The sequence below is a fragment of the Carcharodon carcharias genome, chromosome 10 (genome assembly GCF_017639515.1).
Source record: "Carcharodon carcharias isolate sCarCar2 chromosome 10, sCarCar2.pri, whole genome shotgun sequence".
Classification (NCBI taxonomy): Eukaryota; Metazoa; Chordata; class Chondrichthyes; order Lamniformes; family Lamnidae; genus Carcharodon; species Carcharodon carcharias.
This window is the reverse complement of record NC_054476.1, coordinates 75,616,144-75,634,415: the sequence shown is the minus strand read 5'-3', so window position 1 is coordinate 75,634,415 and position 18,272 is coordinate 75,616,144. Positions and strand designations below refer to the sequence as shown.

Here is an 18,272-nt window from a genome sequence, read left to right as displayed (position 1 = left end):
TACCTCCAACGCTGAAGGTGGGCAGAAATATGTTTTTGCCTGTTGTTTGTTAGTCCGTCTGTAAACAATATATCTCAAAAACTAATGGATGGATTTCAATGAAATTTGTTATGTAGGGTATGGCCCCAGGAAAAACTCATTACATTTTGGCAAAGATGTAGACCAGGATCCTGGAATTTTTTAAACTTTGGGAGATAGGGCAAATTGACTTTTTTTTTAATGCTGTTGGTTGTTTTCTTTGTAGTTTGGTTGATTGTTTTAGAATTTTGTGGATTGCCCCAGTTGCTGAGGTGCAATTTGTCACAGCTGTCAAAATGTGAGCAGAGGTTTCAGAGCAGGTTGTTGGATGTGGATTGGCCTGAAGCCTACTCAGTGAGATGGAAGCTCTAAATAAAAAGATTTCTTTTTCAGCTTTGTAGTGACGGACCATCAACCAGGCAGGGAAAAGCCTCAAGGAAGAGTTGTGTAATTGTAATAATGAGTTAACACAGCGTGGAGGAGGAATGCACTCCACTGTGTGCCCTCTTCACTTGTTAAATATGTGTAGTACTGCCTCTAGTAACTTCTCCTTAGATTCTTTTAAAATGCCTGAATGCAATCCATCTGAACTAGGGGCTTACTCCTTTTTGAGTTTGATTACTGGTCCTATTTCCATCCCAACCTTTTTTATTGATGTACCTATAAAATATTTTATTATTTTGTTTTATGTTCTGTGATGATTCATTTCATAGTTCTTCTTTGTTGTCTTAATTGTTTTCTGACTTCTCTCCTAATTGTTTCATGTTCTCACTAATCGCGCACTCCTCTGCTGTTTCTGTGCTTAATGAATGCCTCTTTCCTAACCCTTAATTGTTTCTTTGTCTTTATTCACCAATGGAATCTCACTAGTTTTCAGTGCTTTTTCCTTTTAATGGAATATATTTTCCCTGTGCTTGACTTAAAGTCTGCCAATTTGAAAATGCCCCGTTTACCCTTGCTCTCTGTTTCCTGTATGTTAGCTAATCCTCTATTTATACTAATATATTACCTCCAACTCCATAATCCTTTACCTTGTGTGTTAACCTGTTGTGTGGCACCTCATCAGAAATCCAAGTATATTACATTTACCTGGTCCCCTTTATCTACCCTACTAGTTATGCCCAAAAAAAATTCCAATGAGTTTGTCAAGCACTATTTCCCTTTCATAAAACCACGTTTCATAAAAACTGTCTGAATGTGCTACAATTTTCAAAATGAATTATTTCAACTTTCTTAATTAGGAAAATGCTGGAACCTATTAATGATATCACGCCAATTGACTGTAGTTCCCTGTTTTTCTCCCTCCTTTTTTGAACAGAGGTATTATGTTTGCTAACATCCAGTCTGCTGGGACTGTTCTAGAATCTGGGGAATTTTGGAAAATCATAACCACGCACCCACTCTCTCCCTGCCTTTACCTCTTTTAGGGGATCTAGGGCATCAGGTCCTGGGGAATTGTTGGATTTTAGTCCCTTAAATTTCTCTGATACTTTTTCTTTTATATTAATGACTTCAAGAGGGATAGGATATCTTATTCACATGATTTATTACAGGTATTAAATGATTTGCAGGTGCTCTATTACACACAATAGAATGTTTATATTAGATTTTGTGGGGTAGAATATTTGATATAAAAACAAGAGCACATATTCCTCTTTATATGTTCCATCAAGTAGAATATTTATATGTATTATATTGTGGAGTGGTATACTCATTTCTAATTTACGACAAACTACAGAATACAAGTAATATATTACACAATAGGATGTAGAATATTCAGTCTGTATTGGAATAGGGGCAGAGTGTGCCATTGATATTTTATGCTTGTGTATAGGATTCCCTGTATGTGTTATGTGGGTAGGTATTTTATGGGTTTGAATTTCCCCTATATTTTATACGTAGACAGCTGTAGTGCCAGCTATATATTAAGTTTTTCTTTTCTATGTTGTTTCCAAGCCAAGTGGCTCTTTTGCTATCTGAGACATGCTGTGACCATGCTGTCAGAAGTGGCTTAGATCTAAATTTAGCACAGGAAAGAGTGACTGTGTGCACACATTGCACGAAGAAGAAGCTGGATGTTGCAATGTCACAAATGATAAATACGCTCTAGTGGGATGGGGAACGATTCAGGTTAATAGTCTTGCTGCAGTTTGACAATTTGGCCTCCGGTGGAGCATTGCATCCAGTTCTGGGCGCTGTACTTTAGGAAGGATGTGAAAGCATTGGAGAGAGTGCAAATGCACGAGAATGGTTCCTGGGATGAGGAACTTCAGTTATGAAGATAGATTGGAGAAATTAGGGCTGTTTTCATTGGTTACCTATTTAAGACAGATGAGAGATTTTTTTGTGAGGGTTGTAAGTCTTTGGAACTCTTCCTGAAAAGGTGGTGGAAGGAGTGTCTTTGAATATTTTTAAAGGAGAAGTGGATAGATTCTTGATGAGAAAATGGGTGAAAGATTATCAGGGAATGTGGAGTTGGGGTTACAATCAGATTAGCCATGATCTTATTGAATGGCGGAGCAGGCTTGAGGGGCCAAGTAGCCTATTCCTGCTCCTAATTTGTATGTTCGTATTTACCCCTTAATACCTAAAACAGCTTATCTGTCACTTATCTCATTACTGTTTGGACCTTGCTGTGTGCAAATTGGCTGCCACATTTCCTATATTACAACAATGACTACACTTAAGCACTCGATTGGCTGTGAAGTGCTGTGAGATGTCCCAAGATTTAAAAAGTGCAAGGGAAATACAAATCTTTTTTTAGGTTCAGAAATTAATAATGAATTATCTCGGTGTTATTTTCTGCCTGCTTAAAACTTGCTTTTTACTCATCAACTTTTATCCAGAATTGTTTTTCCCACTCCCTCTCTCCAAAATGCTTTGACTTCTTGCAGAAGTTTGGTATTTTGTTCCACCCAAGTGGCTGTTTTCTGTGTGAGCTTCAACAATGGAGGTCATCAGATGTGAGGGGTTCCACAAGATTTAATCATATCCTCACATGTTCACTCCCAGCTGGACCCTGATCTTCACCTGGAAATGCTGAGGCCTGGTGTACTGCCTCCAGCACTGCCCCGGCTGAGAGTGAATTCATGCAGTACAAGCCAGGAGTTGAAATGAAAAAAATACTGTTTTTGTACATTTATTTATTCACTGGCCAAGCCCTGTGTTTGTATCACTCTCAGTGGTAGAAACTTACAGAATGTGTTTGAGTTTGCTTGTGCACTGAGCTCCTGATCTTAGTCATGGTGCCATTAAACAGAGATGGTGACCAAATGACTAAGTGCTCTATCCTCCCCTCCCCTCCCCCCTCCTCCCTCACTCATATTAACCCCCTCCCCCTCTCTGAACTGAATTTGAAAGGAAGTAGAACATCATCTTAGAGTAATTAGACAGGCAAATGGAATGTTAGCCTCTATTGCAATTGAGACGGAATATAAAAGTAAGGAAGTCTTGTTATAACCATACAGCATATTGGTGAGACACACTTAGAATAGCGTACAATTTTGGTTTCCTACTTAAGAAGGTGTATACTTTGGAAGCAGTTTGGAGAAGGTTCACTCAACTGATTCCTGGGATGAGGGGTTTGTCTTGTGAGGAGAAGTTGAATAGGCTGGTTCTTTACTCAGTGGAGTTCAGAAGCATGAGAGGTGAACTTATTGAAACATAAGATTCTGAGAGGGTTTGACAGGGTGGATGCTGAGAGGATGTTCCTCCCTCTTGGGGGAATCTAGAACTAAGGGGCTCAGTTTAAAAATAGTGTCTCCCATTTAAGACAGAGATGAGGAGGAATTCTTCTGAGGGTTGTTGGCCTTTGGAATTCTCTTCTCCAGAAAGCAGTGGAGGCTGGATCATTGAATATATTCAAGGCTGAGTTGGATAGATTTTTAATTGACAAGGGAGTCGAGGGTTATGAGGTGGGGGGGAGTGGGGACAGGCAGGAAAATAGCGTTATAGCATAATCAGATCTTATCAAGCCTGCTCTGCCATTCAATGGGCTGAATGGCCTAATCCTCCTATATCTTATGATCTTATGAGCACAGAAGGAGACCATTTGGCCTATTATGCCTCTGCCTGCTCTTTGAAACAGCTGTCCATTATTTGTAGACTCCCCACACCTGATTTTTTTTTCCTCCCCAAAGCTCTGCAAATGTCTCATTTTTAAGTCCCTTCTGAATTCAATTCCTTTTTGAAAGTTAGTCAGTAACAATTAGGCTGTCTTAGTGCTGTTCCCAGTATTCTGATAACTGGCAACCCCATTCCCAGTTCCCTGCCCGCAATGTGATATTATTGGCTGCAAGAGACTGTGTGACTCATCTCACAGTATGTTATTTTCCCTTTCCAGAATTTGTATTAATTTACCTTCTTTAATGTTATAAATCATCTCAAAATGCTTCACAGGAGCGCTATAAAGCAAAATTTTACACTGACTGACATGAGCTATTAGAATAGATGGCCAAAAGCTTGATCCCGTAGGTTTTAAGGTGCACCTTACAGGGGGAAAGCAAGGTGGAGAGGTTTAGGCAGGGAATTTCCGAGGTAAGACTCCATGCCACCAATAGTGGAACGATTAAAACCGTGGATTCTCAAGAGGCCAGAATTAAAGGAGTGTAGAAATCTGAGGGTTGTGGGGCTAGAGGGGATTACAGAGATAGGGAGGGATGAGGCCATGGAGAAATTTGCAAGTGAGGATGAGAATTTTTTTAAAATTGAGGCGTTGCTTAACTGGAAGCCAGTATAAATCAGCTAGCGCAAGAAGTGATAGGGGAATAGGACTTGGGAAGAGTTAGAACATGGGCAGCAAGTTTTTGTATGACCTCAAGTTCACAGAGGGTAGAATGTGGGTGGCCTGCCAGGAGTGCATTGGTATCATTAAGTCTAGTGGTAACAGGAGCATGAATGAGGGTTTTGGCGTGGGTGCATAGTGGGAAGCTCATTTCAGGGTCAAATATGACACCAAGGTTGTGAACAGTCTGGTTCAGCCTGTGTTGTCAGAAGGGGATAAACATTGCAACTATTATACTGTCTCCTTTACTCCCCAAGCTACTGTCTGACCTCATCCAACTGCAAACCATTTTTGTCATTTAGTGTGAGGTTTTTTTTTTGCAGTGCAGTTTTAAAGTGATGATTTTTTTTTATCCACCACTTCCAGTGTTGAGCTGCATGTACTTGACAAGTGCTGATCGTCGCAAGAGGGTAACAACATCGTTCAATATTGGCAAATGGCTACAAATAAGATTTATTCTTCTCCTCTGAACATGCCCTGTTACTAAGATACAGCAAGCTCTGTTTATAATATAAAATTAATATCTCAATCTGTCATCATACAGAAGTCTAAATGAGCAAGAAGTATTATTTTCACTTTGTACTTCAGGCACTCCTGATATCTTTCTTAAAAAAAATCTTCACACATTCTTCTCTTCCTCACTTGCTGCCATCACCCTTCTGCTCCCCCTAACTACCCCCAGTGTCTTAAAGGTGCAGACACATTGCTGGGGCCTAATTTCCTGTTGATGGCCATTCTTCTGTATTTCTTTTATTACAACAGTGACTACACTTCAAAAAGACATAACATAAGAATTGGAGCAGGAATAGACCATATGGCCCCTCACATCTGGTCTGCTATTCACCACTCATTCTGCCTCAACTCCACTCTCCCACCTGCTCCCCAAGTCCCTTGACTCCCTGAGACACCAAAAAATCTGTCTATCCCAGCTTTAAATATAGTCAATGATGGAGCATCCACAACCCCCTAGGGTAGTGAATTCAAAGATTCACAACCCTCTGAATGAAGAAATTTCTGCTCATCTCAGACCCAAATGACCCAGCTGCTTATCCTGACTTAGTGATCCCATGTTCTAGATTCCCCACCCAGGGAAACAAACCCTCCCTTGGCTTAATTGGTTGCAGGGCACTTGGAATTTTATGAGGTGAAGGAAGGCTCTATATATTTTTGACATAGTGAGGTAAGTGCACAGTGAGCAGCTGAAAAGAAGGTGATGGGTAAATGTTTTGGAACCCTCAGTCTGCGACCCTGCCGGCTTCTCCTTTTCAAACGGCGACTATGATTGGTGTTAATGGTGGGGTGCTTCCACCTCATTTGTACCTCAAGTCCATCCATAGCCTCACCCCTCCCAGTCACTGTAGCCTCAAACCCTACAACCCGCAGAGATCTCTGCGCTCCTCCAACTCTGGCCTCTTGCATGTTCCTGATTTTCTTTGCTCCACATCAGTGGCTGTTACACTGAAGAGGCTCTAATCTCTGGAATTCCCTCCTTTGCCTCACTACATCTCCCTCCTTTAAGACATCCTCCTTAAAGCTTGCCTCTTTGACCAAGCTTTTGGTCACCTGACCTAACATCCTCTTACATGGCTCATTGACGGGTTTTGTCTGCTAGCATTTCTGTGATGTCCTTTGGGCTGTTTTATGATTTTAAAGGTATTTACAGAAATGCAAGTTGTTGTTTGACTTTGGGTCTGCTGCTGCTGTAATCTCCAGCTTTATTGCAAAGGAAAATAGTTGTGATTGAAACCATTTGTGCTCCTATTGTATGCAGTCTTTGTATTTTCAAACAAAACATAGGGTAATTGAATGACTGTTGGTTATTCTCAAGAATGCCCTCTAATCCAGACATTCTGAGTAGGGTCCCTGAAAGTTACTCAGTAAACGGAGAGAATTCAGCGAACGGAGAATCTGGAGCCAAATTAAACTTGGGCTCAACTGTGTTTAGTTGCATTCCTTTTTTAAAGATATTTGTTTATGGGATGTGGGCGTTGCTGGCTGGGCCAGCATTTATTTCCCACCCTAATTGCCCTTGAAAAGGTGGTGAACTTGCCTTGAACCGCTGCAGTCCATGTGGTGTAGATACACCCACAGTGCTTTTAAGGAGGGAATTCCAGGATTTTGACCCAGTGACAGTGAAGGAATGGTAATATATTTCCAGGTCAGGATGGTGAGTGGCTTGGAGGGGAACTTCCAGATGGTAGTGTTCCCATGTATCTGTTGCCCTTTTCCTTCTAGATTGTAGCGGTTGTGGGTTGGAAGGTGTTGTCTGAGGAGTCTTGTTGAGATCCTGCAGTTAATCTTGTAGATGGTACACACTGCTGCCACTGTGCGTTGGTGGTGGATGGAGTGAATGTTTGTGGATGGGGTGCCAGTCAAGCAGGCTGCCTTGTCTTGAACGGTGTTGAGCTTCTTGAGCATTGTTGGAGTTACACTCATCCAGCCAAGTGGGGAGTTGTTCCATCACACTCCTGACTTGTGCCTTGTAGATGCATACAAAGGACTGAATTTGTCCTTGGTCAAGTTCCCCTTTTTTGTGAACTATTGGGAATGTGTTAACTGCCGTTATGTAAAACAAACCCCTCTTCATAGCTCACTGTTTCCTAGCTTACAACGGGGGTGACTAAACTGCAAAAGTACTTCACTGTCTGCAAGTTGCTTTGGGTCGTGAAAGGCACTATATAAATGCAAGTCATTTTCTTTTCCTTACTCTGGCTGAAAGCACTTTGGTTGTCTGTGTGGCACTGTCTTTCTCACACACCAGAAGGGAGTACTTGCTACTTTTCATGTGCTATCATTGTCTCTTGGATGTTTTAATGCATCGCTGTGAGACAGCAATGTGGCACTGGTTGCTGGTGCCCAGATTCTGTGCCATCATTTTAGGTTCTTCCCTGGCTGTCCTCTCTGTTTGAAAGTGCCGGCTCCTTGATGGGATACTCTGGTCATGGATCTGGATGGTCATTCTCTGACACCCAAGGTTAATGCTCATTATCTATGAATGAGCCATCACAACATTTCTGGAAGCTCTTTGACCAGGGTGGGTATCACAGCTGGGTCTGGTTCTGTCTACAGCAGGTGCTCTTGCAAGCACCCTTTGGAGTGGGACCCTAAATGATTTTTGCTGTTGTAGATCAGAGGGGCTGAGGCCAATTGTAATGCATTGAGATGAGCTAAGCCCAGTCTGGCGATTGCCCCTCGGACTTGGGTGGAGGTGGCTGCTGTGAGTCCTGAGCTGCTTTAGCTGGGTGTGAAGTTCAATTTTGTGCCTGAATGAAGACTCCATTTTGCACCTGCCCATTTATGTATTTTTAGCATTTAAATCTGCATGCTAAATCAACATTGAAAGTTTAGTTTTTGAAGACCAGCTATTAAAAAATATTTTTTAAATATAGAATTAGAAACACTGGAATGTGGGTTTTTTCCAAAAAATATACTTTATTCATAAAATTTATGTAAGTATATTCCAAAATATTTCAAATTGAATGTTACAGAAAGTGCAGTAGAAATCAGCTTTTCAACATACAGCATGTTCTACTCTGAGGTGCCTCAATACAATTACAACACACTTTTTTGCTATTTACAACACACGTCCCATATCAGCCTGAGCAGTGAGAGTTTGCAGCAAATCGCAGTGTGCACATGACTGGGAATGAGGAGGGGACGATAGCCTCTGACTCATGGGTTGGGGATTGTCCTCCTTGGTTGCTGTGGCAATGGGGAAAATAGACAGCTCAAATCTGCTTGACAGACTGCACTTGGAAACCAACCCAGAGAGAGAGAGAGAGCAGCTCAGTTGCTCAGTAAAGGAAGTGCATTTATTCAGCTGATATATCAGTGTTACACAGCTTCTCTCGAGGACACGCAGCCAGCCAGCACCACCCCCCAACACTCCCCTTTGCTTTGCCCTACAGCTTCCCCTTGGACCAGTTAGTGAGTGTATGCTAAAGAATTATTGGCTGGAGCCAACCTCCGTGTAGCCTCACAGGTCGTATTTCAATACTTTGTTTTTTATCTTGCTAGTCTGTTGTTTATGATAGTGTAAATAAGCCAGGTTATTTTTTTTTCATTGCTATCTGACTCTTCCTCAAGGTGAAGCAACTTTCATTTGTGCTCTTGCATTTTATTCTTCCTCTCTTAAAAGCTTAAAAACTGAAAAGTCCGGGTCGGTGCTCGATGATTTTAAGTGGAATCTTGCGTGGAGTCAAACCCTCTCCTCCCCACCAGGTTTTTAAGGGCTAGCATGAGAGGGGAAAGCTGTCTGATTTTAATAGATTCACGTAATGGGTGCATATACTTCCTGATATTTGAGACTGGAGCTTGAGAAAATGTTCACCAGTCTGCCTTTCATTACAGTTCTCCAAGGAGTGGGAGGGAGAGGTCCTGGGACTTCTGAAATGCTATCTCCCACTGCCTGGTCCTATCCCACCACCTTCAGCTGGTTAGGATGAGCTAGAGCCAAGTTCTCAGTCAATCCACCCTCTTGCATTCCAGTGACAGGAGTAAAAGTGTCGGTGTCTGGCATCATTGATTTAACCCAAACTATTCCTCCTCTCTGTCTGCCTGTCTGTGCTGCAGAACAGGTATGTGTCAGGTTCAAACTTCCTCTTGTTCCCCCGCACCCCCCACAGTGTTGACAGCTCAAAGCAGTCTCAGGAAGGTTACAGTTAGACTTCGCGAGGAGAGGGGAATTTCTGCCTGGAGTCCCTGCTCATGAATGCTCAGCTTCAAACCCTGCTGGAAGAGACGTGAGCACCCTAAAGTCAAATAGCCACAAGCCATTTATACACATTTCTACTTGGCCAGGTACTCGGTACTGCTGGTACTTAAACTTTACCAAGTGAGCCAGGACCCTTGCGGGCAGAAAAGAGAGAGATAAAAAAATACAAATGGAGCACAAGACTCCTCCATCTGAAATGTGTTTATTTATGCCTGCAATGTACTTTTTAGATGCATGGTTTGTGTGTGTGTTTTTAACAGCGACCATATCTGAAAGACTGAGGATGGAAGTCCTGCAGTCCTCGCTCTGCTGTTTAAATAGTAAACTAGTCATTTCTGAAATGCTGGAGTGTTACAAATTAAAGCCAGCAAGCTACTATAATGCTTAAGGTACCGAACTGAGTGCAGGATTGTCAGATTGCTGCCAGAATTTAAAAATTAAAAGTGAAGTCAAACAATTCCCTCTTTAAGTGCATGTGGCATTGATATTTGATTACCCTCAATGCAATTGAATGCAAGATTCACACTGGATAAAAGGGTTATGCATTTTACGTGTCATGTATTTGGCAAGGAATAAACGAGGTGAAAAATACAAGATGAACAGATACGCTCTCCTCTGTCCCTCAAAATCAGCCCCCTCCTCCTTCTGTGCAGCGAGGGTTCAATGTGCTGTCTGCCTGCAAGGCCGTTCACACAACAATCGCTTCCCACCCAGACAGTGTATAATGGGAAAACAAGTGGCCTGCATGCAACTGATGATAGGTCTTTTGTGTTAACAAGGGCTCACCACCACCTCCAGTTCCAGCAGGAACCGCAATGCCAGTTCTGGGTTTCAGCTTTTGCCAACACTCGTCCTCTGGGCTGTGTACTGGGCCCTTGCTTTGAGGGCTTTGCGTTCCTCATAGTTGTGATTTACTTTGCATCTGTGCTGTACTTCACAGGAGTCAAATTCTCCCACTCCAAATCTGATGTGCTTTGTCTGTCTGGAGAGTGGATTTGAGATGTTCTCCTGGTTAACGGAGCCTGTTATTTAACTGTGTAACATATGCAGGATTTGCCCCTGCCATGGCCAAATTCTGTGACGAGCCCATGCTTATGGTACAGTCACCATGTACTACAGAGCCTCTTCAGAGTGCAGGGTCTTGGGCGCAATGCAGGGTTTGACTGATAGGGAGCTTTTTGGTATGGTGAAGGGCTACAGACAGAAGTCTGAAAGCTGGATGATGCCATTTTCCATTTGCGTAAATCTAGGGAGTCTTCTGTGGCAGAGAATATGGTGTGTCTCGTATCTGTTCTGCCTACATGGAGCTGGATGTATCTTGCTTTTTCTGTTATGTTAGTCTTCTGTTTCTTCTTCCCCCTCCCATCTTCTTCCTCCTCACTGTGTTGAAATCAGGACTCATCGCCCCATGTCTAATTCCCCTTCTTAAGAACTCAAAAGCTGTACAACTCCTTAACCCACTCCATCTTTTCTCTTCTCCCCCTCCCCCCCCCTCAGCCTTTTAAAAGCCAAATGTCAAGTGACCTAACTTTGATCCTTTCCAATTTTAATAATGTCTTGCCTGTGCAGCTCAGGGGTAGTACTCTCGCCTCTGAGCCAGAAGGTTGTTGGTTCAAGTCCCACTCCAGGGATGTGAACACAGCATTTAGGCTCGGCACTCCCAGTAGGAGAGAGTGCCCTCTCTACGGATGAGATGTTGAACCAAGGCCTCAGTTATCCCCTCAGGTCAATCTCATGAAGAAGAACAGTGGGATTCTGCTTGCTGTCCTGCCTAATATTTACCCCTCCACCAACATCACTAAAGCAAAGTATATGGCTGTTATCACATTGCTATTTGTGGGACCTTGCTGTTGCAAATTGCTGCCAGATTTCCTATTCTTCATAAGTACATCATTGGCTGTCCTGGGATATAAATGCAAGCGTGTTTTCTTTCTATAGCATTTGGTCCACTACCTTTGCCCTACAACAAAAAGATCATTGAATATTGGTTAGTGGATTCCCTGAGACAATTTTCCACGAATGTGCTGGAGCAAAGAACTTCACCCACTACCAGCATAGAGTGGAAAAGGCCTCCCCCGCCCCCCTGCAATTGCACTATTCTCACTTCCCAGGTGGAATTTAGTGGTTGCCACATATGTCCCTCCCAGTGGTTAGAGAACCAGTGGGAGCTCCGCATCGCCTTTCCACAGGAGGCTCATCATTATGCCGAGGTAATCCGGCACTTAACCTGGACAGCATTGGGTCTCCCACTGAATTAAGCTCGGTGTGGGCAGAAATCCCACCCCCAAGAGCCGCAGTACTGGCAGCACCACCGGGAGGTGGCTGCTGCTGGTATTGAGGGACCTACTCAGGATTTTCAATGTTTCCGCCAGAGACAGGTCAGTGGGTTGGGTTGGGGTTCCGAAGGTGGTGGGTGCTGGGGGGTGGGTGGTGTTGGAAGGGTTGAGAGGGGAGGAAGGGGATTGATAGCAAGGGCAGGGTCATGGCTTCCTGCAGGCTACCCTGTTCCTGATGCTAGGTCCCTCGATTGAGTACAGACTACCTTTGAACAGGGGGCAGGGAAAGGCTGCAGGGAAACCTGATGATGGGGCTTGCTAGGCAGCCTCCCTGGATGATGAGCCGTCTCATGGCCATTGGTTGAATATCAGCAGCAGTAGGGTGAGGCCTTTAAGTGGCCCTAACCGGCCTCAATTGGCCTTAAGGCAGGAAGCCAAGGCAGGCCCAAAAGCCTTCCCACCCCACTTAATTGGAGGGAGGTGGGATCTCCCACCCAATCACATGACCCCCTCCCCAATTCTCAGTGCCTCTGATCTTGCCTCCGGTGAGGGCATTAAATACCGCTAATGATTTCAGATCTATGGGAGATGTTTTACTTGTGACAGAATCCAAAACTAGTGAATAATAAACCCAATAAGGAATTTCAGTCATAACCTGTTAGGATAGTTAGAATGTGGAACCTGCCCCCACAGGAGTGGTTGAGGCAAATAACATAGATGTATTTAAGGGAAATGAGATAACTACATGAAGGAGCAAGGAATACAAGGATGTGCTGATTGTTGAGCTGAAGTAGGGTGTGATGAGGCTTGTGTGGAGCATAAACAGGAGCACCGACAAGTTGTGTTAAATGACCTGTTACTCTGCTGTAAACTCTCTAATTCCTTTTAGATGCAAGTGATGACAATATGGTGTTCCAATGTGGGAAAAGGAGATGGCAATGGTTGCAGGCTGCATTTGGATAGCAGTTGTAGGGAGTTCTCTCCCATCTCCTCCCCAATTGCTTTCTGCCTTTCTCCACCTCTCATTCCCTTTTGTGTGTCTGGCTCCTTTCCCTTCCCATTATTTTCTTCCCTTCCAGTTAACCCCATGCTCCCTTTTGAACTACTAGTTTAAGGCCAGAATCCTTTCCTTCTGCCATCCTGCTCTATTGTCACTCCTCCTATTGTCTTTAACCCTCCACCAGCTCGCTCCTAATAGCTTCTTCCAAGGAACAGTGGCAATTGACCAGAGGCCATTTTACCCTCACCATGTTTTCCTCTCTGCTCCTCTTCCCATTCCCAAATCTGAGTCTTGGTTTCTTTTTGACTTGTCGTTTTTGAATAAATTATCTCTCATTGGAGGATCAAAGGTGATTTCTTTCTGTGTCTCACTCCACGCATGCAAAGATGCATTTGTGATTAAGTTCGCTGTCTCATAGGTGTATTTATCTTTCTAACTCAACTGCAAATGGATATAATCAGTTGGCTTCAAAATTCAACTCTGAATGTTGAACTAATGAACTTTTGCTTTCTCCCCCTCTTTCTCTATTCAATGCATTTTCTACACCTGCAAATTTTCTTTGTTTTGTAATTGGATCACTGTTGCCTCTCTATCTCTCTCGCACTCCCCTTCACCGAGAAAAAATATATTTCACTGCAGCAGAGCTTTTGAAGTTTGTCCTCTCGGTTTTCAAAATTATTTGCAGCAAAATTACCGAATTCAACCCTCATTTTGAAATTTCAGATACTGAAAAAGAAAGTGGGAGTTGCAAAAGACTTTCCAGAGCATTTTGAACAATTTCTGGGAACTCTGACCAGATTGCAGAGTCAAAGATTCTGTGCTCTCATGAAATAGCAGCTATTGTGTTATACAGCATGATATCTTTAACTTTGAAAAAACAGGACATCAATAGATTGCACTTTTTAATGTCTTTAAGGTAGTAAAAGATTCAAAGCCTTAAGTAAAATTTGACACCAGGCCACACAAAAGGATATTAGAATTAACTGAAAGCTTTGTCAAGGAGAGAGAGCTTTTGAGGATCATCTTAAAGGGGAGGAGGTTAGAGATGGAATCACAGAACCTAGGGACTCTGCAATTAAAGGTATGGCTGCCAATAAAAAATCAGGGTGCACCAGAGGCCAGAATTGGAGAAGTGCAGGGATCTGGAAGGGTTGTAGGGCTGCCGGAGGTTACAGAGATAACAATGCTTGAGGCCACGGAGTGATTTCAATACAGAATTTTAAGTGTGAGGTGTTGCTGGACTGGGAGTTAAGATAGCTTAACAAGCACAGGGTGTTAGGTGAATGAGACTTGATGCAAGTTAGTATTTCGGCAGCAGAGTTTTAGATGAGCTGGCGTTTAAACAGAGTTGAAGACGGGAGGTTGGCCACTAGCACATTGGAATAGTTGAATCTAAGGTAACAAAGGCATGAATGAGTGTTTCAATGAGGTAGACAGATTGAGGCAGAGGCATAAATGGACAATATTCCAGCTTCAGAGTAGGTCGCCTTTTTAAAAACATTTGTTCATGGGATGTGGGCGTTGCTGGCAAAGCCAGCATTTATTGCCTATCCCTAATTGCCCTTGAGAAGGTGGTGGTGAGCTACCTTCTTGAGCCGCTGCAGTCCATGTGGTGTCAGTACAACACAGTGTTGTTAGGGAGGGAGTTCCAGGATTTTCACCCAGTGACAGTGAAGGAACGACGATATAAGTACATAAGAAATAGGAACAGGAGTAGACCATTCAGCGTCTCGAGCCTGCTGTGCCATTCAATAATATCATGGCTGATCATCTTGTGTTTCGATTTCCACATTCCCTTGGATTCACTTGCCTAACAAGAATCTATCTCTTCCTTAAAAATATTCAATGACCCCACCTTCACCGCCTTTTGAGGCAGAGAATTCCAAAGTTGTACAACCCTTAGAGAAAATATTTCTCCTCATCTCTGTCCTAAAAGAGCGACCCCTGATTTTAAAACAGTGTCCCCAAGCTCTGGACTCACCCACAAGAGGAAACATCCTTTCGATGTCCACCTTGTCAAGGTCGTTCAGGATCTTGTATACTTCAGTCAAATCATCCCTCACTCTCCTAAGCTCCAAAGCCAGTCTGTCCAACCTTTCCTCATGAGACAACCCACCCATTCCAGGTATCAATCTAGTAAACCTCTTTGAACTATCTCCAATGCATTTATATCCTTCCTTAAATAAGGAGACCAAAACTTTACAGTATTCAAGGTGCAGTCTCACCAATGCCCTGAATAACTTAAGCATAACGTCCTTACTTTTATGTTCAATCCCTCTCGTAATATAGGATAGCATTTCATTAGCTGCCATAATTACTTGCTGTACTTGCATACTAACTTTTTGTGACTCATGTACAAGAACACCTAGATCCCGCTGCACCTCAGAATTATGCAGCCATTCTCCATTTAAATAGTAATCTGCTTTTTTGTTCTTCCTGCCAGAGTAAACAACTTCACATTTTCCCAAATCAAACACCATTTGCCAGACCTTTGCCCACTCACTCAACCTATCTATATCCATCTGCAACCTCATGTCCTCTTCACAACATACTTTCCTACCTATCTTTGTGCCATCTGCTGTATTTCCAAGTCAGGATGGTGAGTGGCTTGGAGGGGAACTTGCAGGTGGTGATGTTCCCATATGTCTGCTGCCCTTGTCCTTCTAGATGGTAGTGGTCATGGGTTTGGAAGGTGCTGCGGAAGGAGCCTTGGTGAATTCCTGTAGCGCATCTTGTAGATGGTACACACTGCTGCCACTGCCAATCAAGCAGGCTACTTTGTCCTGGATGGTGTCAGGCTTCTTGAGTGTTGTTGGAGCTGCACTCATCCAGGCAAGTGAGGAATATTCCATCATGCTCCTAACTTGTGTCTTGTAGATGGTGAACAGGCTTTAGGGAGTCAGGAGGTGAGTTACTCACCGCAGGATTCCCAGCCTCTGATCTGCTGTTATAGCCACAGTATTTAAATGGCTAGTCCAGTTCAGTTTCTGGTCAATAGTAACTCCCAGGATGTAGATAGAGAGGATATGGGGTTGGAAGCTCAATTCAGGGACAAATAAAATGCTGAGGCTTCAAACTGTACCGCCTCAGACAGTGACCCGGGGGAGGGATGGAGTCAGTGGCAAGGGAGCATCGGTTGTGGTGGCCTTCTCTAATATTTAATTAGAGGAAATTACTGCTCACTTAGGACTGCATATAGGACTAGCAACATGACAAATCACATGAGGTGGAGGACTTGAGAGAGCTGGTGATGAGGTAGAGCTGGCTGCTGTCAGCGCGTGTATGAAATCTGACGTGTTTGTGGATCATGTCGGCAAGGCAAAGATGAGAGATCTATCAGCTAGAGAAGTGACAGATAATTATAAGTTTTAATAAGACACTTGCCGCACAAAGTGATTTTAATACATAATAGAGATGCTCAATGTTGCATAACAACAGTATCTGCTTACAGGTTCTACTGAGCAGTTAAGTCTGCTTTTGAATGTTTAATTTTTCTGTGTTTGATCATTACAGGTAGATTATATTTTTGTGCCTTACAAATTGATTCTTTTAGTGATGTAAAATAAGAATTTTAATCCTAGTATTTTATTGGCTGTAAAAGGGAATGCGAGAAACTGGTCTTATTATCAAACCTGTAAAGGGCTCCAGCACCATTTCCCACTTTAAATCTCTCATCTTTCGTATTGTGAAGACATTGTGAACCCAGCAATTTCACCAGGTCGTACCATCCGTTTCTTTCTGATTCCCACTCATCACAGTTTACCAAATACCTGTTGATACCTCATCAGCAGATGTGACGCAGGCATTGTCACAGCTTGGCACAAAGCTCCATAACTAGAATTGGACAAACAACAACAACTTCCATAATGTGCCCTTTGGTGGAATGAAATGTTATACATCCAGCCCATCATGCCTGTGCCAGCTCTTTGAACAATCCCACTTCTCCAGTCTTTCCATAGAACTGAAATCCCTCCTTCCTAGCACCATTCTAGTAAATCTCCTCAGCACCCTCTCCAAGGCACTGCCATCCTTCCTAAAGTGTGATGCCTGGAGCTGAACACACTGCACCAACTGAGACCTAACAAGTAATTTACAAAGGTTTAGCATCACTTCCTTGCTTTTGTACTCGATGCCTCTGCCGATAATAAGCATACGCATTTCTGAACTTTAAGAGCTTTCTCAATTTGTCCTACTGGCTTCAGAGATTTGTTTAAGTGCAAGTTAAACAAATAAAGCATGACTGCTTTGTTGTAAAGGGCTACAAGCCCACGGGGATGTGCTATTACTAAACTTTTTTTTGAGGAGTAACATTTTAATTGGAAATACCATCTTTATACTGATGCCTCTCAGCCAGTTTTGGGTCACTGGGCAATGATGAAGGGCGAAAAATGCCAAAAATTCACAGATCTGTTGGCCTTTGAAAGAGAAAGGGAATTGGACTCCAAAGTAAAATCTATTTATGGATTTTCGAAAAGTACATTATCTTTTAAGGTAATGAAGAACTCTGTTTTGACACTCTTAATGTTCTGGTTGCATATTGCACAAAAGTGCGAGTGCTGTGACGCTTTTAGCAGAAGAACATTTACTAATCTGAATTTAAAATGATTGTATCCTTGCCTTTTTTTTCCATCTTTTGCTTAAAGACTATAATAGGCAGCCAGTTTACTCATCCACTTGATGCCTTTAATACTGAAATATGCAAGTGTTCAAAGAAATATTTACGATAAATGAGAAATCCACAAGAAAAATACCTTGTTGAGTAGTCAAACCCATAGAACAACTTTCTTGATACACTTTTGGAGCCTTTTTTTCTGTAGGAAGGATTAATAGCACAAATGTAATTTGAAATTTTTTAAAATGTAATTTTTGGATCCCATAGCAATTGTTACAAAACACCCCCCAAGTGAATAGAATTCAAATAATGGAAAAAAAAATCCACATCACTTCAAATATAGCAGAATAGCAACATTAACAAGACTTGTCATAATGAAACATTAGAGGCTATACCATTGTGGGTTATTCAAAACACAGTTGGACTTGATGATGGGAGAATTCATATACTCAAGGGCTGAGTTTCGATGAGTCAGATGGCCTTTTCTCATCTTTCTATATTTTTTAAATGCCAGCCCTTAAGTTATTTCTCTTGATTCTGTTATCTTGTGCTTTTGCCTCCCTCTTTCCTGCACCACCCCCACCCCCCTCATTCTCTCTACCCTGTTCCCTTGCTTTCTGTGTCCTCCTATGGGATGGCTTGTAACTTTTGAAATAGGTCAAAATGGAGGTCAGTGGATATTTTTATATTAATCTTTGCTGCAGAAAATAAAGCCTTTGAAAGTGCAAAGATGAAACTGAGATACAGAGGCCAAGCACCATCTTTACAATGCTTATCTGGTAGGCTATTCAATGTTTGTTTGTTTCTTTGGTTGCATTTTTTAAAGCTGCTGAAAGCAGTATTTTTCCCTCAATGCTGTTCTTTCTTCC

At 42.6% G+C, this 18,272-nt stretch overlaps 1 protein-coding gene across 2 annotated transcripts in view; it reads left to right on the top strand.

The window, feature by feature from the left end:
- Positions 1–8,668: 8,668 nt before the first annotated feature.
- dgkza (diacylglycerol kinase, zeta a) overlaps positions 8,669–18,272 on the top strand; it is a 328,455-nt gene continuing 318,851 nt past the window's right edge. For both annotated transcript variants that reach the window (XM_041196989.1, XM_041196988.1), the window contains exon 1: positions 8,669–8,783. The gene's annotated coding sequence lies outside the window, so the exon portion shown is untranslated. The remainder of the gene's footprint in view (positions 8,784–18,272) is intronic.